This window comes from Callorhinus ursinus, unplaced genomic scaffold (assembly GCF_003265705.2).
Source record: "Callorhinus ursinus isolate GAN/ISIS: 27379988/994484 unplaced genomic scaffold, GSC_fseal_2.0 scaffold72, whole genome shotgun sequence".
NCBI classification, from domain to species: Eukaryota; Metazoa; Chordata; class Mammalia; order Carnivora; family Otariidae; genus Callorhinus; species Callorhinus ursinus.
Window position 1 is genome coordinate 2,452,254 of NW_027397134.1, and position 22,828 is coordinate 2,475,081.

At 51.3% G+C, this 22,828-nt stretch overlaps 1 long non-coding RNA gene across 1 annotated transcript; it reads right to left on the reverse strand.

The window, feature by feature from the left end:
• Positions 1 to 1,179: 1,179 nt before the first annotated feature.
• On the reverse strand, positions 1,180 to 21,707 carry LOC112813177 (uncharacterized). Its single transcript, XR_003205464.2, has 5 exons — positions 21,191 to 21,707; positions 20,754 to 21,058; positions 17,948 to 18,211; positions 10,300 to 16,596; positions 1,180 to 6,641 (listed from the first exon to the last, which is right to left on the reverse strand). It is a non-coding gene; the product is annotated as an uncharacterized lncRNA (long non-coding RNA).
• Between the last annotated feature and the right edge of the window lie 1,121 nt (positions 21,708 to 22,828).

Here is a 22,828-nt window from a genome sequence, read left to right on the forward strand (position 1 = left end):
CGACTCGGAGGATCCTTGGAAACATCATGCCAAGGGAACGAGGCAGACGCAAAAGCTCACATATTGTGACGATTCTGCTTCTGTGAAACATCCAGAATAGGCAGATCCACGGACACAGAAACCAGGTTAGTGGTTGCCTGGTGCTTGGAGGAGAGGAGGATGGGGAGTTAGAGCTCATGGGTTCAGGGTCTTCTTTTGGGGTGACGAAAACATTTTGGAACTACACAGAGGTGGTGGTTGTACAACACTGGAAATGTACTAAGTACTACAGAATGAGATCCTTTAAAATGGTTAAAATGGTGAATTTTGTTATGTGAATTTCACCACAATAAAAAAAATTCGTGTAATCGCTCGTGCCTCAGTTTCCCTGAACTTCACACAGCTGTTGTGTTTGAGAACACAACAAAATGACGTATTCAAGGAGCTTGACAGACACCCCTGTCAACAATAGCAGCCGCTCTTTTCATTTTATTTTATTTTGTTTTATTTTCTCAAAACCATTCTTCTGCCCCTCTGCCGATATTCAGAGGTGAAGTGACTCGGCCGAAGTCACACCGTTAGGCAGGGGCTGTGGCAGCCCTCTGACCGGCTGGGTCTGGGCCTCGGCTTATTGAGGTAACCATGCCCTGCTTACCTCCTCAGAGAGAAGGGCCATCTCCGGAAAAGAGGACGTTCAAATGAAAAGTTGCCACCAACTCCCCACCCTTGGCTGGGTGCGTTAGCAAGAGCCTTGAATCTGCCAGCCACCAAATGAGCCCACACGGGGCTCGATCCCACGACCCTGAGATCATGACTTGAGCCAAAACCACGAGTTGGGCGCTTAACCCACTGAGCTACCCAGGCACCCCCACCCCCCACCCAAATGATCTTTCTAGAATCAAACTGTATCTTGAGACCTTAGGCCCACTCTAAGCTTCTGACTTTTCTTATGGGACCAGGTCCTGTGCATCGTGAGCAGCTGAAAACAGTCTCGATGTTTATGTACTGAGAGCTCACTCTGTGCCCACATCTGTCGGGGGCCAGGAGGTGGTCAGAGTTAGGGGATGTGATGGGAGCTTAATAAAGGGCCCTTCACCCGAGCAAGGGCCGGGGATCAAGTCTGTGAGACAGGTGACAAATCTGCACTGAGCGTGCCACACATACGTGCACACTCCCCAAGGAGGGCTCGGGGGACAACTCCTGCTCTCTTAAAACTGGACAGCACCCTCTGTCTCAAGCTAGGACCAGGAGCTTGTGGACACGGGTCCTAATTTGGTCTTTAGCCATGATAAGCTTTGGGCCAGTCCCTCCCCTTCCTGGGGCCTCAGTCGCTCCCTCTTTATAAAATGGGAGTTTGGGTGACATCGAAACCTCCCTCCAGCGCTGTCCCCTCTGCCTGAAATTCTCTCACCATCCCTCTTCCCCAGCGGGTGGCTGCCTCACCCGGCACAGATCACCTGTACGTCACTTCCTAGAGGGAGCCCCGATGTTATCTAGCTCAGTGCTCCCTCAGGGGACACATCACATTCCCAGATAGTCTATGCGGTTGGAGGGCATGCCTGCCTTGGCCGCTGCCTGCCCCATCCTCAACAGCAAGCAGCACGTGTACCAGCCTGCAGCTAACGAGCAGGTGGAGATGTCCGCACACATCTACTGACCTTCACCACTACACCAGATTCTGTGCTGACGCAACTTAAATCTGCAGTTAAGTTAAGCAGAGTCATGCCCAGGACCCAGCAGGTCCACTCCTCGGTAAATGCCCCAAAGAACTGAAAGCTGGGGTTCCAACCAAAACGCTCCTAGCAGCCTAAAAAGTGGAAGCAGCCCAGTGTCCGGCAACAGATGGACGGATAAACAAAACGTGGAATATTAGCCTTAAACAGGCACGGAGGACAGATGCACGCTACATACGGATGCACCTGGACATTGCTCCGCTTACGTGGAAGAAGCCAGTCACAAGACCAAGTATCGTGCGATGCCATTTATGTGAAGTGGTCTAGAACAGACAAATCTGCAGGCACGGAAAGTTGATTAGGGGTGGCCAGGAGCTTGGGGAAGGGGGACATAAAAAGTGACTGTTACAATGTGTACAGGGTTTCCTTTGGATGTGAGAATAGTCTGGAACTAGTTAGAAGTGATGGTTGCACCACTTTGTAAAGGTACTCGATGCCACTGAATCACTCACTTCATTTTCTTTTAAAGGTGTATTGATTTATTTGAGAGAGAGTGGGGGGGAGGGGCAGAGGCAGAGGGAGAGAGAGTATCCTCAAGCAGACTCCCTGCTGAGCGTGGAGCCGGACTCGGGTTCCATCCCAGGACCCTGAGGTCATGACCTCAGCCGAAATCTAGAGCCAGCAGCTTAACCAACTGAGCCCCCCAGGTGCCCCTGAATCACTTTAAAATGGTCCAAATGATCCATTTGTATGTATTTTGCCACAATAAAAACATACTTGTACGTCACTCCCCTTTCGGGCAGGAGGCAGCATGCGGGACAGGAAAGAGCATCAAAGGACACAGAGACCAGCTGAGCTCTGCCCCCTATGCTGGGTGCCCTTGGGTAGTGAGGGAACCTCTCTACGCATCTCTGTCCTCTCCACATTCCGGGTCTATTGCTCTTGGCTCTGCAGGACCTCAAAGGGCCCAGAGGAAGCTTAGGTAGGAGACCCCATTGTTTCAAAAAATCGTATTATGGCCATGAAAACAAAACAGGGACAGAACTTTGGGCTCCACACAGACAGGTGACGTGCCTTAGGTTGGCCCAGACTTCGTCCTTTTTCCAAAGGGCCCTATTTCACCTTGTTCTCACAAAATCCCTGGAACAGAGGCAGGCCAGAGAGGAGGAGTATTCTGAGCGCGAGCTGCCAATGGGTCTGCCCCGGCAGGCTTTCAAGAGTGTACGTATGGGTGCACACAGGGAGCACCCAGGGGAGCCTTCAGGTGCCCACCTGTGCGGGTAAGGGCACGCCCGTGTCGCTGGCAATCTGTCTTGGTAAGTAAGGGCGAGGGAAGCGGCAGTCACACCGGCCTCAGGGCTCCTGTTGGCACAGTATGTCCATTCTCACCTCTGGCCCTTTGCACACACGCTGTTCCCCGGGCCTGCAAGGCTCGTACGCTGTCTTTGCTTCCTGACGCCGTTATCACAAACTACTCCAGACCTAATGGCTTCCAATAACACACATTTGTTATTTTACAGGTCTGGAGGTCGGGCTCTCACTAGGCTAGAATTAAGGTGTTTCTTGCTGGAGGCTGGAGGGAGATTCTGTTTTCTTGGCTCTTGCAGCTTCTCAAGGCTGCCCCCTTGCCAGGCTGGTGGGCTTTCCTCTTCCCTCTTCAAAGCCAGCAACACGGCATCTCTCCGGCCATTCTTCCACAGTCACATGTCCCTCTGAACACTCAGGAAAGATGCTCTACTTCGAAGAGCTCCTATGATGACAGCGACTCCATCCCAGATAAGCCAGGATAATCCCCCAGCTCCAGATTCTTAACCTTGATCACATCTGCAGAGTGCCTTTTGCCATGCAAGGAAACATATTCACAGGTTCTAGGGCTTAGGACTTGGACATCTTTGGGGGCCATTGTTCTTTCTGTGATGATCACTGCCTCCGACCTTGACCTCTCCCATTCATTCAGTGACCTCCTGCCCACATTTTGGGCACCTGAAATGTCCCACACACCGTACTGGGGAACAGAGTGGTGACCAGGACAAACCCACCCTCTGCCATGACGGACCTCCCAGACTGATGGGTCTCAAATATAGATGATCACTGCCTCTAGGAAGCCCTCCCTGACTGTCCAGGGGACTCCTTTGTGCTCTCCTGTCCCCAGGTGCTACCCCCATCCCAATGCTGTCATCTTGTAAGGGTCAATGACCCATCTCTTCAACTAGATTTCTTAAGGTCAGGAAGTGTGTCTCACTCACCTCCATATTGCCAGGGCCCCCATCTAGCACAGAGTGGGTGCTCAGGACACACCAGTTGAATGGGTGAATCTGGGTCTCATCCTGGTTTCTCTGCTTCCTGGCTGTGTGACCTTGGGCAATCCCTTTTCCTCTCTGAACCCCCTTTTGCCATTTCTACAGTGGGTATATGCAGCAGCACCTGGCTTCAGACGTTGTTGCAAGAATTAAACCAGACAAGGTCCATCCTGCACATTGTAGGTGTTTAACAGGCCGGCAGTTTCTTTTTCTTTTTGGCCTATTTCACGGAGGCAGATTCTGAGCCAAGTGACCCTTTGGGCTTGATCCTGGGCCTCAGCTGTCTCCATTCAAGAAGTGGGTTATAGGGGCATTCATCACAGCCTCATCTATGTGAGGCGCACAGTATGGCTCCAGGTGTCACCCTCCTGAACATAACTCCCCCCTCGGAAGCACCAAATGCCACTTTCAGAAGACAGGTTAGAAGTTTGAAAGCTACATGTTACCTGGATATTCAGCAAGAAAGCCACAGGAAAGATGAAACCATATCTATCTGCACACAGTAGGTGCTTACATCCACATCACGTGCTGGTGAAAGTCTGGACTTTGGAGTCAGGGAGAACTGGATTCAAATCACCACTCTCCCATAACCAATATACTGACCTGGAACAAGTCCCTTCAACATCTCTGAACTTGATTTTTCTCCTAAGCAAAATGGGATAAGAAGAGGACCTGCTTGCAAGGAAGAAATAAGATGAGAGATAAAAGCGCCTGGCGCATGGTCTGGTCTGGAAGGGACCAGATCATTGTGAAAGCGATGATGATCAAAGAAAAATCTCATCACCACCGTTGAGGCACAAGCCAGGAGAGAGGGCCCCTGGAAATTATACAAGGTCAGCCTCCGATTTCCCATAACTCAGCGACTCCTACTCGCCTCACAACTTTGGAAAATATTCTCTTAGCATTTGCAATTCTTGATCTGGGCCCAACACTGAAATTATTGCAGACATTTGTTGTTGTTGTTGTTGTTGTTTTTTCTCCTCTTCTTTTTGACAGCTTGAGCAAAAGGAGCTGTTTTTGAATTTCAGGAGGGGAAAAACACACATGCGTGCGCACACACACACACACACACACACACACCAAACAGCATCATTTTGCAGGACAGAATGTGCCCTGTGCTCAAGCGCAGGAGGCCCCAGCCCCGCTCTGGCCAGCCTCACAAACACTTAGTGTCACTGCAGGTTATGTAAGCGTGGTTTGGGCCCACAAGGTTGGACGTGGCCTTGGGTTTTAAAGGAGGCAGAGGAGTTTGGGTGAGAAGCTCTTTGGCTCAAAATAAATCCAGGAACTCAGTGCAGGGGAAGAAAAAAAATTCTCAAGACTCCAATGGAGGGAATATTTAGAGGTAGAGTTTAGAGCATCAAGAACTCAGAAAACTCAGGCCAGAGTTAGGTCAACGTGGTTTCCTGTGCCCCATCATGTATGTGAGTGAGGCTGAGAGGCCAGGGAATGTAGGGTGGGGGTCATAATGTGACCCCTTCAGTGGGATGAAGGGCAACATGCAGACCACATGACTCCTGGAAGGAAAACATCATTTCTTAATATTTTCAAAAATGGTTTTTGCTTTTGTTCACTGAGTTTACAGCCCTTCTGCTGGGGCCCCCGATTTAGTGATTCCTATTGGCCAGGGAAGCCAGTAAGCAAGATGTTTGATCCGGGGGTGGGTGGGAGCAAGGGATGTAGAGTACCCAAATCATCCTAACTTGCCTGAGACCTTCCCAGCATTAAAACTGAAAGCCTCACATTCAAGGAAACCCCTCAGTCCACGGTGAACAGGGAGAGCTGGTCACCCTACAAGACAGAGTAATAATGATGACTATCACAGCCATTATAGACCGTCTTCTAAGTGCCCCTTGTCATGCTAAGGCTTTATATAAATAAATCATCTTTTCAGGGATATTATGCCCATTTGACAGAGCAGGCAACTGAGACTCAGTGGGGGAAGTCAAACAGCAGGAGAGTGGAAGACCCTCACAGGCTTTTATTAAAATCAGAGATCCCTGGGCCCTATCCCTAGAGAATCCAACTCAGTGGATGAGGGATCTGCGTTTTATAACACACCCTCCTACCGATTCTATGAGCAAGTAATTTCAGTGTGCAAAGCTCTACCCAGCTCCACTGGGAATGGCCTTGGAGAGCTGAACACAGAATGGAAGTTCAATGGAGACAAGCACTGAAGCTGAGGGAACGGCATGAGGCAGGGCATAATGTTGTGGGGACTGATGAGTGTGTACCTGAATAAAATGCCCTTGAGGGACAGAGCAGGAAAGGAAACTGCTGTTGACAGGCCCAGTTCTGGGGGGCTTGAACACCAGGCTAAGGAATTTGGACTTTATCCTGAAGGCACTGGGGAGCCATGGGAGGATTTAAACAGCAGTTACAGGGTTAAATTTGTATTTTGGAAAGATGAGTCCAGCTCCTAGTCAGTAGTTACACTGGAAGGGGCTGTGACTGGAGTCAACAGAACAGTTAGGAAGAAAGCAAAAGAAGCCAAGCTCAAACTGGCTTGGAAATGCATTAACTTACATAATTGCGTTAGCTTCAGGCATGGCTGCATCCAGGCGCTTAATTAAGAAACCAGTCTCTCTCCATGTCTTGGCTCTGTTCTGGCATCTTTCCAGATAGATCCTCTATCTTTGATGATAAGATTGCCCCCAGAAGCTCAAGGCTTGGCTCTGTGGCTTAGCAACTGCACCAGGAAGAGAATGCATGTCACACACTATTTTCAACCTAAGTGCTAGTGCTGCCACTTGCTGGCTTGGATAGACCCATTTCTCAGCCAATCACAGTAGTATCTCATTGGCCAGGTCTACATCAAGACCCACACTTGGAGTTAGGGAGTGGAATCAGCCCCACTCCAAAGCCACGGTCTGAGATGGTAGGGGAACTGGTCCCCAAAGGAAAATCCGGATTCTATTTCTAGAAACCTTGATCATGGACCATGAAGGGGAAGGAGCAAAGTAGCCCAGCCTTGGGCTGGAACTGGATTCCACAGGATTACCATTCCCGCTTCCCTGAAGTGGAAACAGAGAGGTAAAGTGACTGGCAGGAAGTCACACAGTAACCCAAAGGGAGTCAGTTCTCCAGACTTCCTTCAGACAACTGCGATGGCCAACAGCTCACAATACCCCTGCAGGTGGGAGCTATGCACACTCCTTGGTAACAACCCAGAGAAGATACCCATGGAGTCTCAAAAATATAAGTGACTCTCTAGAAGCTGCTTTCCTGCAAGCATCATCTCAGTATCCACTAACTAAGAGAGGGGAAGCCTCAAGCAACTTCTGGTCTAGAGTCAGGACTGAACGGGGCCTGGAAGCCCCCAGAACACATTACTTCGTGTGGGAGACATGAAGAGAGGGCCACAGGTTGCTGGGTGCTGTGAAACATGTGAGGCGCCAGGGACTCAGCGCCCAGGCACAGATGCGTCCTGACTCGCAGAGCCGTGACCACTGGAATGGGGTCCTCATGGCATAAGCAGGGCAGCAAACAGCCCTGAGTGTCCCCTCACAGCACAGCATGGCACTCACTGTGGGCCATTGCCCCCTGGGCTGTGAGCTCCAGGAAGCCAAGGGCCGTGTCGCCTGTGTGCTCACTGTGAGGCCCAGTGAATTGTTGTCAGATTAACGGTTGGCTGCCCCCATGGTCCTGCACACCTCCAGGCACAGGAGGCTCACTGCCACCCAAGCCAGCCTGTCCCTTTGTTGAACAGCCCAGCAAGGAATGCCATCCTCAACCCCCTCAAGATGGCAAAATGACAGAACAAGATTCAGAGATCTCCCACTTTGGATTTTATTCTCAGGAGAGAATTCAAAAGTGGGAAAAACAAATTATCCATATGACGATGTTCGTTCTAGTGCTGTTGTCGTGGTGGGAATCTAGGAACAATGGGAACACCTCAGAGGTGGCAAAGACTGTGTGTGTGTGTATGCGAGTGTGTACATGTGTATAGGTGTGTATGTGTATGTGTGTGCGTGCAAGTGTATGTGTGTGTGTGTGAGCGTGCAAGTGTGTATATGTGTGAGCGTGTGTGCGTGCACGCTTTAGTTACTCAGGAGACACCACTGCTCGGACTATCTAGCAACCATGAAAACCGCAAACCTGGAGAAGCACATAGGCACATGGGAAGTGGAATGGGATGGAAGGTTAGGAATAGCAGAACGTGCACTGTGCCTGTGGCCCAGTAAGCTAAGTGTGCACACACAGGACAAGAGGGGGAGGGACAGGACCAGAGTGCAGGAAGGACATCTCTGTGGGGTCAGGGTGACAACACCTCAGCTCGTTTTTAAAGTTTCTTTACAGTTACATCCCCTCATCCCACCGGTACTATTATTCCCATTTTAGAGATGAGGACATTGAGGCCAGGGAGGGCAGCCATTTGCACACGGTGCTGCTCGGACAGTCTGGGCAGCTGACTCTGAGGGGGACCGTGAGCCCCTGCGGGGAGCTGGGTGCCCTCCCTGGCCTGAGCCAGCACCTTCTGCCACCCTCCTGAGAGCTGAAGACAAAACTCTTGCCTCCGGGGCCTTCTCTTCCCCTTGCCGACCATTCCTGCGTCCTCACCGTCCCTCCACCCTGTACCCCTGCCCCAAGACTTGGTCTCAAGTCTCCCGCTGCAGACCAGGAGGGACATTGGCCAGAGGAGGCTCCGCAACAGACAGGAACGGCCTGGAACATATCCGCACTGCCGCAGCCTGACTCGTGCGAGAGTCTCAAGAACAAAGGCCCCCCCGCACCCACTGGGGCCGCACTGCCAGGCGAGCCAACATGAGTTGGCTCTTTGAGGTACACAACGGCCTCATAACCACAGCGCATCCCCAGGCCGCAGGTTCAGGGGAGAGTTCTAGAGTGTCACCAGTGCAGGTAAAAAGAGACCCTTCTTCTGAGGGAAGTAGAAGAAGTAACTTCTGTCTGCAGACAGCGCTGGCTCTGCTAGGCCATGGACTTATATTCTCTTCTTTACACTTCCTGACCCATGAAGCTATACAGTCAGAAGACAAGGAGGGGTACATGATGCCAAGAGAATGTGGGGCCACAGAGGGCTTCCCTGAGGGAGTGCCATACAGGCTAAGAGCTAAAGGTCCAGGGAGGTAACAAAGCAAAGAGAGAGTATTCCAGGCAGTAGAAACAGCATGTGCAAAGGCACTGTGGTAGGACCCAAAAAGATCAGTGTGACAGGAACATAGCAAGGGTCCGGGGAATAAAATAAATTTGACTGGCTCCTAACACCAATGGTTCCAGCTAACATTTGCTGTGTGGCCACTACACACGGACCCACACAGCTTCTTGTATATGATCTCTTTTAATCGTTACAATACCTCCATGGTGAGGGTATTCCCCGCCCCCCTGTTTTTCAGATAAAAGGAAATGGAAACTCAGATGTTGTAATTCCTCAAAGCCGGTATTCGACTCCACCGGCAGACCCAGCCCCTGCAGTGGCCGTGTGAGGCACTTTAAACACATTATTTCGATGCAACCTTTCAGCAACCTGTGACAGAGAGACCTTTATTACCCCCACTGCACAGATGAGAACAGGGAGGCTCAGACAGGGCATGTGACCTATCCAAGGTCACAGAGCCTGGAAGCCACAGAACTGGGATCCGAACCCCAGTGAGCTTGGCTTCAAGCCCAGGGTGGTTTCCACAGTCTCAGAGCTGCAGCAGCTTCTAAGTGTCTGTCAGGGCCAGCATAGGCCTCACCCTGAGTCAGCCCCACCCCTGCGCACGGCAGCAAGTGAGGGATTCACGTGTCACTCCTCGTTTTTGGTGGGTTGTTTTTTTTTTGTTTTTTTGTTTTTTTTTGGTTTTGGTTTTGGTTTTACTACTGTCTGCAGCCTCAGCAGACCCTCGGGCTGAGCAGCGCCCAGCAGCCGAATTGGGTGCCCTCTGCAGCCAACGGCATCTTGCTGATGGTTATCTCAGGGCCTGGCCCCTCCTGTCCTCCTTGTGGGTCTCCTGGATTATCACTGGATTCCTTTGACAACCCTATGCTGGCTGGCCTCTAGACACACTCAGTCTGGGTTCCCCCCAGAGCAGACCCCGAGGCAAGGACTTGGAGGCAAGCACCTTGTTTGGCAGGTGATCCAGGAAGTGGAGCAGGGAGGGGAGAAGTGAGAGAAGAGGAAAGCCAATAAAGGATGCATTCAGGAGTGGGGTACCACTGTGGGCAACAGGGGTGCATTTCTGCTGGGCCCTCTGGGAGGCTGTGCAGATTACACTTGGGGGGACCCCCCCGAGAGATGGGGGAGCTGGGGTATGTATATCCCCCAACGCCCATCCTGCTTTAAGGCTGCTCCTGGGGTGGGGCTGGGGTGTTAACTTCTGGTGTTTGCAGCCAGCCTGCTCACTCACCTGGCTGGAGAGCACAGCTACTGAGCTGTGTGCCCGTGACCTCCGGGGTGGGCCGGGCCATGACATGTTGCAGGGCATCGATTACAGGAAGTTTGTTCACCCATCTGGTCTGGCAGGCAGCAAATATTTTTCGGACGTCCACGTGGCTGGCAGTGCTATGTTCCGAACAGAGGGCAGCTTGGAATGGTAGAAACAATCAAGCACCTACTATGCAATCAGGCTGAAAATTTAAATACACTATCATTCCAAATGACATGTGCACGTGGAAGCATCAGAAGGCCACTTCACAGGATTTTGCATCTGTTACTCACGGGCTTTGGAAACTAGGGCATATGAATCTCCTTGAAATCTCAGTTTTTCCATCCATAAAACGGGCATGAAATCAGTATTTGTTTCATAGGGTCGTTGAGAGGATTAAACCATAAAGTTCCCGGAAACAGTGCCTGGTACAGAGTAAGTATGCTATAAACTGTAATGATTCTCCTAGTTTTTTCTTCTTAGCACCATATTTCACCGAATCTAGGACACTATCAGTTGTAAACCACATCCCAATTTTAGAGCTATTAAAATGCAGGGTGGGGAGGGAAGGATTTCTTAGAATTGACAGAACACAGCATTATTCCTGTTTTCCTGATTGGGGCATTGAGGCTCCGGGCAGGGATATAATATGCCTGTTCCCCCCCCAACCCATGTTCTCTGCTCCTGCCCCAGGACAGGGTCCTTGCCAGGTCACCCCGGTGTCAGGTTCGGGCAGATTTTGCTGTTAATGCCACGTTGCCTGAGCAGACTCAACCCTTTTCAAGCCGTGGATTAACTTATTTTACTGCTGTGTCAAAGAGAAGCAGAAGTCTGGAGCAATTATGCTGATTGGGGACCCCACCCACCCAACACTCTCCTCCTGGCCTCTGCCAAGATGACTCAACCCAAATTATCCTCCTAATTGTCTCAACCTGTGTGGACTCCCAGCTGGGGCCCTCCTTCCCCCAAACTCACATTACTAGTCCTTGAGTGCTGCAGACAGGAGGAGATATCCGCTGTCTCTGAAATGGAATGTGGACTTCCAGGCCCTTCCAGCCTTCTTATAAACCCAGTTTCCACTTCCTTCTCCCTTCTGCCCACCCTCCTCTGCATACATGCCTGGGTGTCAGTGGCCTTTATGAGAGTTCCTGCTTGGAACAGAGGACCGCTCCCTGTGGGCATCCCTGTTCCTCCACCCCTGGCCTTGCCTTACGCTTGTTGACCTGCCTAAGAAAGGGGGAGTATCACATTTGAATCCCCCTTGAAGGGAGGAATGATCTTGTATTGATGTTTGGATCCCACCCAGTAGAGCTAATGGCACAGAGAAGCTATTCAAGACAAGTGGTTTGAATAAAGAGAAGGGGAAAAAACAAAAAACAAAAAACAAACAAGAACCGAGGGAAAACTTGAGTCATGGGAAGAGAAAAGACCTCCAAGGCATGGGGTGCTATAGCTGATCAGACTCATGCGGCAACAACAAGCAGACAGAACAGCAAAAGCAACAGACAGAACAGCAAGAATAAGCAGACACTGCAGTGTTCCATGCAAATCAAGGGATCGACAGACTGTCACGGGGAGAGGGGAGGATGCACTAGGAGGTGGATTTTTATCTGCAGGATTCAGTAAAGGATGTTTTTTTTGGCCAAGCAAGCTCGTCTAGTATATCAGTTTTATGAATGCATAAGTTGTATGAATTGAGCAGGTAGTTAATGAAAACCCACGAAAGAGGCAGACTGAGGCTCAGGGGACCCAGGCCTGGACTATACCACCATAGGCTGGGAGACACTGAAAGTCTGACTTACTTTGGGGGGGATATATTTTTTTAAGTAATCTCTATACCCAATGTAGGACTTGACTGAATTATTTTTGATTGGCAGTGCACAGGAATTAACAGATTCCCTCAAGGCCACTCATCCAGGAGAGCTCGATATTATCATCAGTCTGGCCAGACTTTCCCCACCAGTCTGTTCCCCTCCCTGCTACCATGGACATGGCCCACCATGTTTTTAATGTAGCTTCATCGTTCCAGGACACCTGCCACCCCTTTATGTACATATTTATGTATCCAAGAACAACAAATAACAATGGGTAGGTGGTTTTCAAATGAACGTAAGAGATACCATCTCCTGTGGCTTATTTGCAATTTTCTTTTCCCCATCAGTATTAATTTTCGAGATTCATCCTTCCTCCTTCCAACTACTATATAATATTCCAGGGCATGACCATCCCCTATGCTATCTGTCCACTTCCCCATGGGTGGAGATGCAAGTTATTTCTAACCCTGCCCTACATTTTCCTTCCTTAGGTATCTCTTCTATAAAAATGAGGTACCATAGATGGCTTCCAACTTTCCAGGAGCTGGGCACCTGAAGTGCAGACCTCACCCTCCGGAAGTTCGAAGTCCAGTCAGAAAGACAGGACTTGTAGACTCGTATGTACAGGAGAGGGATTTCACTGCGTGGCTGAATGGGGTGCCAACGTGTTTCCTAATTCTCATCTCTGCTGTCGGTCTCTAAACTCCTCCCATCCCGAGAATGCTTTACACAGTGCCTGGCACTCCTGGAAGAATGAGCAAGGCCGGTGAGGGGTCTGGCACTGGGGGGAGGGGGCGTGTGCATCTCCACTGATTCCGTCGGGAGGCCCTGCCTAGTCCATCAATAACAGCCCAGGCTGGGCAGCTTCCTGCCCCAGACTAGCAGGACGCATCTCACGGCACACAGCGGGAATCCTCTGGCTGTTATTTATGTTGGCTGCAAAATCCAGGAAATCGCCACTGGATATATGGCCCAATGTCTCAGGATTAAATCCTGTTAGTATGAATCTCATTCCCCAGTATTCCCCTGTGATCCAGACCACGGGGCCTGCCCGATGGTGGATCCAGGTTTGTTGTTACAGGGGAAAAAAGAAAGAAACCAGAGCCCACGTTGAGGAAGCTCAGAATCAGATGTACGGCCTGGCGGAAACACTGCCATATGCTTAATTGTGCTCCAATTACACAGAATGCTCCAGAATCACCGCTCTGGGGTAGAGAGATGCTAATGGCCATCATTACGTTTGGACAGCCCTGTTCGGTTATATTGTGATCTTTGCAGCTACCATGTGGTTCACCAAGAGTCGCCAGCCCGGTCTAACATGGGAGAAACATCAGAGTGGCTCACTTGCACATGCTTCCTGAGCACCTAGTGCAGACCACACCTGGCTCTGGGAATGGAGACAGGGAAAAATTGACTCTCATGTAACTTCCAATCCAGCTGGGAGAGACCAGCAGTACACACGTACGCACGCGTGCACTGTGCAGGTAGTGATAAGTGCTGTGAAGGATAAGGAACTATGACAGATAGGGGGAGGGCCTGGTTTTATGTGAAGTGGTCTGGGAAGGCCCCCTTGAAGAGGGAACACTGGAGCATCCAGGTGAGGCAAGGGAGGGAGCTGTGAGCAGCTCTGGAGGAAGCGTGTTCTGGACCTCAGGAACAGCCAGTGCAAAGTCCCTGAGGCGAGTTGCCTGGAGTGTTGGAGAGTGTTGGAGAAGCAGCCAGAAGGAGGCCAGTGTGGCTGGAGGGGAGTGAGGGAGAGGAGGTCTAGGAGGGGGTGGGGACAAAGAGAGGGTCCCAGTAAAGGAGACCTGTAGAATGAGTTACATGGCAGGGCTTTGAGTAGAGGAGGGATATGACCTGTCTGATACTTAAGTGAAACCCTCTGGCTCCCCTGTGGGAGGGGAAGGGGCCAGTTAGCAAGGTCTTGAGCCACCACCCGGAAAGAAAGGATGGTGGCTAGACAGGTTCAGGATCGTTGTGGTGGACACAGTCAGAAGGGTCGGATTCTGGACCTATTTTGAAGGTGGAGTCTACACGATCTCAAGTAGGGAGTGAGAGGCGCACTTGACCCAGTCAGGGAGTGGGGGCGTTGAGCCAGGTCTCCTGCTTCCTTCCACAGCCTATCACTGGGGCCTTAGATGATGCATTCGAACAAGCGTGCTGATGGCCACTAAATCCTGTGGGTTCGATCCCTTAAGGAGCACCCAGCTCTTTTTGCAGTCGCAGACTCTATTCCTTGCATCTGTTCCCTCTTGCCAACTTGATGATCGCGAGCAGGGTGTGAGACCAGGACCCTGAGCCAAGGGCAGTGTTTTCACAGACATGCAATGCAAACCCATGCAAATAATCCTTTACGTTTGCACCACAATCCAGAGGAGAGTCTTTCCATCTTTATCATACAGATGAGGTGGAGAGATCTGATCACTTAGAATAAAGCTGGGGGTTGCACTCAGGTGACAGGGGTATCACCTGGCTGAGCTCTGCCCATTGAGAAGAGAAGGATCCTGGTGCTGAGATCCTGTCGGGGCCAGACACTGGCTACCACTCCTTTACCCTTGGCCCAGCTTGTTTTCTGAGCTCCCTGGTCCTCCCCTACCCAGCCTGGACACCTCACACTTGAGTCCGTCTTCATGCACAGCTATGATTATTTGGGGAGCTGCAGACTTTCAACATTTGAAGGCATTAAGGGATGTTGAGCTGTGATAATCAGGTACAAGGCATCCAGCCTCTTGTACTTTCTGCCTGCAGAAGCTCCCGGGACAATCAAGGAAGAAAGAATGATTCCATCGTAGAACGTTTGCAGTTCCTGTCCATTCCATTTTAGAATTTCTTAGATCTAATTTCTCATTTGTTTCATCTTGGGACTTCCAAGGTTTTCGTTCCTTTAAAAAATATCCTAGATCTAATTCCTGCCCTAACTAGAATTTCCTTGATCTAATTTCTAATAGAGTCCATCCCAGAACATTGGAAAAGTATGTGGGAAACAGGTCTGGGTCACTTTCCCTACCATGAATATTTGCTTGTATCTAATTATTCCTCCAGTCTGTTTGGAGTGTTGACTGCGGGCCAGGCACAGAGCTGGGAGCTAAGAATTCAAAAGTGAATGGGGCAGAGCCTCTTTCTTCTCTGGAGGGTCTCACTGTCAGCGGGGAAGCAAACACTCTACAGAAGTAAACGATGATGGCGTTTGGTGCTAAATTCATGCAAAATGTCCTATACATCCAATCTCTGCCGGGCACACGAGTGAGAGAGCATGGGCTCTGCGGGCACTCATGGCTTCCAGTTTCAGTTCCCAAGTTCAATTGTGCACCAGCGTCTCTGTTGGAAACTGACCAAAATGCAGAACCCTAGGCCTGAGCCCTCAGGGGTCCTCCTTCTGCAGATCGGGAGTAGAGCCCAAGTAGGGTGACCAACTGTCCCCTTTTGCCCAGACCTTAGGGGTTCTCTGGGACTCAGGACTCCAGTTCTAAAACCAGGACAGTTTTGAGCAAATTGCGACAGTTGGTCTCCCATGACCCAGGAGTATGCATTTTTAAAACACTCCCCAAGTGATTCAAACGTGGGTGTTCCACGTGGTCTCGTGGGGGCCAACAGGAAGCCCCAGTCCTCCCTGGGGTAGGCGGGGTAACGTGGTCCACCTCTGAAGTCCAGAGGTGGAGTAGGTTGGGAGTTTACAAGGGCAAGGGTGGCTGGTGGGGGGGGGGGGGTAATCCAGGCAGAGGGGGCAGTCCAGACCCCTGGGAGTAAAAGTGCCAGTGGGGTCAAAGGCCCCCGAATCCGCTGACCTAGATCTCCTTCAGAGCATTCCCAGCGTGGCAGGATAGACCGGGGAGAGGCAAAAATGAAAATGGATTGATTAGCCCAACTGGGCGGAGATGACTGAGCTTGTCGATACCGCTGAGCCAAATTTCCCGGCGGCCCCTAGCTGGGCACAGCTGAGCTACGAGAACTGCAGGATATTTGAAGTAAAGGCTCAACCTTGAAGAAGTATTAATGAAAATGTCACAGGCACTAAAGTCAAAGCAGATGCGAAGCCGGCTACATGGGCAGACGTAGCTGATAAGAAACAGCCCAGGAGAGAACAAAACCTCTTGAGATTAGGTCAAGGGCAGACCAAAAAAAAAAAAAAAAAAAAAAGACATCCGGGGGTCCCCCATGGCAACGCGGAGGAAGGCTGCCGCTCCCATGAAACAGGCTGACATTTCTGTGCTGCTGTGTTATAGATTGACATCCCGACAGGGCAGCATTCAGAGGCCTCCACATCAGCAAATAAATATTACGTCTCCATCTTCAGCTAAGCAGAGCTGTGGTGCATTCCTATTACTTCATGTGGATTAACCATCTGGAAGTTGAATCAAGCCACAGAGTAAAGAATGGGATCCAATTTTGCATTCACCAAAATAAGCCGTACTAGTCTCAATTTATGGCAGATGGTTATGCAGTCTCAGCGGGCCAAAAAATCTCTCTGCAAAAGAATAAAGTTTATGCCAATTACTGTAATAGGAACCAGCACAACAACTGCGTGGGGTTGACTAAGATCGTAGATATCGCCGTACAGCCTGTAAACTGCGGGGGGCCAGGGGAACGATGGGGACCCAGTTAATTCATTAAGATAACGCGAGAGAAATGAGGAGCAGAGTTAGTCATAAAACAGAAATATTTCCTCGCCAAGGATGGGAGGGGATCGAGGTGGAAGGGGTCTTACCGGGATGTGGCCTCAGCCGTGCTGCCGGTGGGGGTCAGGGGGATGGTTGGCGGTTAATGGTTAAGAGAGACGGCCTGGCTGCTCCGTGGGAAAAGGCATGGGAGGAGAGGGGTTAAATGCGGGGCTTCTCTGCTCCATTCATTCAGAACGGATCTGCTCAGTGGGCAGACCCCAAGCCTGCAACAGTGGTGGCCAGTGATTCTGGCACCTACCCTTAGAGCACCCGGGAGGGATGCTGGCCTCGTCAGAAGGTCAAGGGAGGGGTCTTCGAGGACCTGGACCTTGGGCTGAGGCTGAAGGATGAACGGGGGAGGGAAAGGGACTCTGGACCTAGGGGACACCATGGCCTTTAGTCACGGGATCCTGGATCATGGAGGCGAGGGGCCACGGTGGAGAGGGTGGCCAGGCCCAACAGGCAGGGCCTGTCAGGCACAGTGAGGAGGTTTGCCCCTGTCCTCGAAGCAAAGATGGAATGAGGCCATCCACCTCCCTTTTGGAGAGCCCCTTGGCTGCAGGAAGCTCTGCCTCTTTTCAGCGGAGGGCAGCTTCTTGACCTGTGTGCGCCCTAGTTTCCCCAAGGATATGGAAATGTGAGAACTCCCGCTCCCCGGGCCCATGTCAGGGTGGAAGTGTGAGCCATAGCAGGGGATGCTCAGGTGGAGGAGGGATTCACGCTCTCCCCATGGAATGGCCCGGCCTGAGCCAAGTGCTGCCGGGCCCCCCAGGTCAGCAGCTCCTCCGAGAGCGACTTCCACCCAGTCTGCACACCCTACCCCGAAATCTTCTGTGCCCTATGAAGGCTGGAGAAAGGATTAGGCAGCTGGTTCGGGGGCACATGAGGCTACAAAACAAGGTTGCTTGTCCCCCACACTATGTTCGTTCGGCTTTTGTATTTGTTTTTAAATGAATGCTGCTGGCTTAAAGAACGTGGACATTTGGGGCTGAAAATAAGGTGACCCGCTGTCCCCCATTTGCCCAGGACTGTCCCGGTCCAGTCTCCCAGGAAACTCCCCTATCCCAGGTGAACTGGGATGGCTGGTCGCCCTCACTGATTAGGAGACCGACTAAGCAGCAAATCCAATGCTGGAGAGATTTTTCACCCATTACTTACACATTTCTTGTCCCAGGGCCATATTCTGTGTCGGTGTTAGTACCCCAACCTTCATGGGCAGGACACAGGGGCTCAGAGGGGCTGAGACGTACTCACTGGCCTGCTGCTCAGTAAGTGGACGTGGCAGACTCGGAATGTAGGCATCGGATGCCAAAACCCCCATGTCCATCGTGGCCTCTCGGGGGGTGGGGGGGAGACAGCAGCAGCGATGTAAAACTCAGTAGCAGCAGTCATGGCTGCCAAGCTCCACATTCTCTGGGTAGGCTGACAAGGAAGGGAACAAAGTTCTTCACAAGCAACAGTCATCCCACTGTCCCTCGCCTGGCCAGACAACTCCTCCCGACTCACACAAAGGCCTGAGTGAACACAGGGGCCAACATTGCATCCTGGTGGCCTGGAGCCAGGGCTGGGTCAGGCTGTCCTCAGCCACGGGTAGAGCGCCCCCCAGATCCTGGGGTCCAGGCAGCGCACAAACAGCCCCAGGATGGAGAGGACCGATGATGGGGGGTGAAGTCCAGGGCAAGCGGGAGAAGCCCCTGCTTGAGGCCTGGCGCTCCCATATGTGGGGAGCCCGCCAGCCGGAAGGCAGGCGCTGACCTCAATCGCACAAGTGGAAAATCTGAGCCTGTTGGGTTTGGAAGGGGCTGGGAGGAATCCTGAAATCCCTCCCACGACGGCTTTCTGGCACGCGCCTCAGAAGAGGAGTGAGCTCATGGGCCACCAGCTGCAGAAGCAAAAGATCTTAGCCCCAGTGATAAAAGGCACGCTGGGCACTCGCGTATGGGGAAGGGTTCTCAAGGCCTGGTGCGGTACAAATCAAGTTTTCGGTAAGATTCTCTTGTAATGTGAAACACCGAAGACAATTCGGGGGGTCAGGGGGCGGTGGGGGAGAACTACCCACAATCGCGCCATGTTAACAAAACCACCCCGGCGGCTCCCTTCCAGATGTTCACAGGCCTCGAGATTTCCCGCAGGTGAGGAGTGACTGCAACTCTGATTTCTCACCTCGACATTGCAGACAATGTTTGTGTTTGCACATGCATTTCAGAGTTCTCGCTAAACCTTTTCCCCCTAATACTCTGAGGTGACGTACAAAGGAGGCACGGAGACAGGAGAGCAAAAACCCTCCATTTGCACAGCGCCATCGCACAAATCAAGTGTGGGGGCTGAGAAGGGGGGGCTGGGTTTGGTGGGGGGTGCGGTGAAGGAGTTATGCCAGGAAGACTGCCTGGAGAGGTTGCCTCAGCTGGACACAAACTGCAACATGGGAGCTGCCTGACACCAAAGACTGAGGGGGAAATTCGACACTGTCTAGGAAGAAATGTTTTCTTGGCTCTGGGCTCTGGGAAGAATCAGTCATGGAAGGTTGCTCCTAAGGGGTGTTTAAGAACAAAGGGTCCTCGATAGAATTTTTATCATTAGGGCTGCTCCTTCCTTCGACCCTTATTAAATGCCACAGGCATGGACCTCAGTGTTCCTGAAAGACAGGGAGGTGGGATGAGCAGCGGCTAGGAGTGACTCCAGTGTGACTCCCTGGGTTATAACCCTGGCTCCACCACTTCCAGTAATGGGATGTGGCAATATTAGTCTGGGCCTCAGTTTCCTCATCTGTAGAAAGGGGGGTGATAGCAGTGCCTAGCTCACAAGGCAGTTGTAAAGATTCAGTGAGGTCGTTTATGTGTTGTGCTCAGAACAAGACCTGACACGCACTCTTAAGTGCTGGCTGTTTTTTGGGGCAAGAGTCTAGAGTAGGGATTGGCAAACTATGGCCCTTGGGCCAAATCCGGCCCACCACCTGTTTGTGTAAATAAAGTTTTATTGGAACACCACCACACTCGTTCGTTTACATTACGTCTAAGGTTACTTTCATGCTACAGAGGCAGAGTTGAGTAGTTGCAACAGTCTGCATGGCCCACAAAGCCCAAAATATTTGCTTATTTGGCCCTTTATAGAGAAAGTTTGCTGACCACTCACCTAAAGAAAGGAATGGAAGGGCTTGAGGATGTCTGCGCATGGCTGTTCTGGGGCCTGATTCTAAGCCTCCCTCCAGCCTTACTTGGGAGAAGTCTCTCATCCTACACAGTGCCTCTCTGGGAATGACATTTTGGAGTGATGGCTACAAAACACTCACAGAACCTCTTGGTAGGCTGAGTTGTTTCAGGGCTTCCCAGGCCATGGGAAAATGGAGTCAGCTCTGAGAGAACAGGCCATCAGTATTCCAGGCTGCGGGGAGCCAGCGTGCAATGGGATGCCCAGAGGCGAAGCTTTTGTTTAGCACATACATTAATAAACACTGTAAGCCACTCCTCCGTTCCACTTCATGAAACTCCCTCGGTCTGGAGTGCAAGGCAGTTCTGCTATTGACTGATTAGCAGGTGGTGTCAGGATATATAAGGGATCAACGAGGCAGAGGCATGTCATGGTGCTTTACCGCTTCTCAGAAATTCAAGGAGTAAACAGAGTCAACCCAGGGTTGAGTGTCACGGACTCTGGGAAAACCGGGCTGATTTTCTAGGCAAAGGCCTGGTTTTAGCGTGCCCCATTAGGAGTCACGAAGCCAAGCTCGGGTTAACCTGTTAGCAGTGGTATCTAGAGAGCCAAATTCTAATCACGGAAAACATATAGGGCATCTATGAGCTTTTCCGTGAGCACAGCATTCAGTTTAACAGCCACAGATGGTATTTTCTGGACAACAGACGACAGACAGTGAAGTTAACACATGCCAGTTGAGAAGTTTAGCTAACCAGCATTATCTTCATTGTATTTCAGACACCAACAGCTTTTGTTAGCCCATCACGGCTCTTACCCTTCAACTTTCAGTTGGTATGGGTTGGCAATCTGATGGCAAACAACAGCAACTGTCTTCCTATGCTGAGCGCTTTCCATGGACAACATCCATGCTATGCACAGTCCCTTCCACCCAGGCATGACCATCTAATGACCAGGAGGCAGATGAGCAGTGCTGGTTCCACTTCACAGATGGCAGGAGGCGGCTCTCACTGGTCGCTGGTCACTGGTCACTGGCCTTAGCTGCACTGGTCTGGGCCTCAGAGAGCCATGCAGGTGTTCAAGCATGGGTGCGGCACAATCAGGGGCATCCTAGAAAGTCACCTGTAGGTGGCACAGCCTGATTAAGTGTATCTGGGCTCTAGACCAGAGCTTGGCAAACTTTGGCCCCAACAGCCAAATCCAGCCCACCAACTATTTGTGTAAATAAAGTTTTATCAGAACAGACACACTTACTTGTTTACATACTGTCCATGGCTGTTTTTGCATTACAAGGGCAGAGTTGAAGAAGGGTGATACACCCTATGGCCCAAAAAGCCTAAAATATTCGCAGTCTAGCCTTCGACAGAAAGTTGGCAGGCCCCTGCCCTAGATGAGAGGGTGGTTTGGGCCAGGCCACAGAGAGGAGTGCAATGTGATTATCACAGGCATTGGCGGGCACTTTGGAAGACTCAGGGACCACAGGCTTCCTGGCTTGGGCCGTGCAGCCAGAGATTCAGGTACCTGATGGAAGACAGTACGCCTGGGGGAAGGAGGAAAGACGTGAATCTGGTTTAAGACTTCTTGAGTTGGAGGAGCCTACCAAAGCTCAGGTTTAGATGTCTGAAGAGAGAGGGGTAAATGCGGACCTGGAGCTCCCTCCTCTGTCCTCTCACCATCAGCTTCCAGAGTTACTACATCCTGTTGCTGCTTATTGTCATGCTTTAATTCTCCTACAGCAGACATTAGACCTTACTGACTTGGAGGCTATACTCCCCTCCCCTCTGACCCCAAGACTCAAAAGGGGCCTTGTACAGGGCGGGGCAGGGACATGCTGTGGGCGAACAGAGCGGTTTCAGAGTCCAAGTGCCCATCGGGGGAGGCAACCGGGGTTGTGTGGGGGTGGGGTGGACAATGGTGGCTCCTGCCCACAGGAGGTCCCAAGCTAACTTGGGATGCAAAACACACAGACTCAGAAGATGGACAGCATCGATTAATCTACTGAGGCAGCACGGAGTCCACAGGTGCCACATGAGGGATGCGGGCTGCTGCAGAGACCACGCCAGGTTAAGGCCAGCTGCATGGAGCAAGTAGTACTTGGGCTTTGTCAACTGGGTAGGAGTCTGACTGCTTGGAGACAAAGCGGTCTTCTCAGTGATCTCCTAGGAAGAGGGTGGGAATTCTCTGGGCCCTCTTTCCCTGTCCTTTGAAAACAGAGCACACAAGCCATAGAAAAGGCAACTGGTGGGCAGCCTATACTTTTAAAGGCTCCCCCACGTGACTCTAGGGTGCTGCCAGGGCTGAGAACCTCTGGTTTACGTGCACTGAATTTTTTCGAACCAGTAGCCCTAGCAGGACAGAACAAATACTCAAGAGCTGGGAACCCCTCAGATGCCTGGGGAAAGAGTCATCCAGGGACAGACTGTAATTTGTGATTTAACTCGATGGAGGAGAAACCATGAGGAGGTCAGAAGCAGGGGTCCTCCACTCCCCAACCCCCACCACCCTAGGGGAGTGCAAGCGATCTTGGGGAGTTGGGGAAGCAAACTGAGTTAGTTCTGAATCCCTTTTAAACAACAAGCCGGCAACATGGCACTTTCAGAAGGAAAAAAGGGATGGGCATCAAAGTATGAGGTGCCTCCAACTGCTGAGCACTGCTTCCAATGCCTAGCATGGCGTCGGATGACACGGCCTTGGAATAGCCGCAATTTCTACTTTTCCCAATCCAATCTAGTTGAAGAACTGGTTTTGAAGAGACCTGCTGTTGCTTAGTATTTCCAAGTCAGAAGACATAACCTCAAGTGACCCTGGCAGGATTCCTAGGAAGCACTCCCTGCGGGCAGTGGATGCTCCAAGCTCAGCGGGATAATCTTCCACCTGTCTCCTAGCACTTTC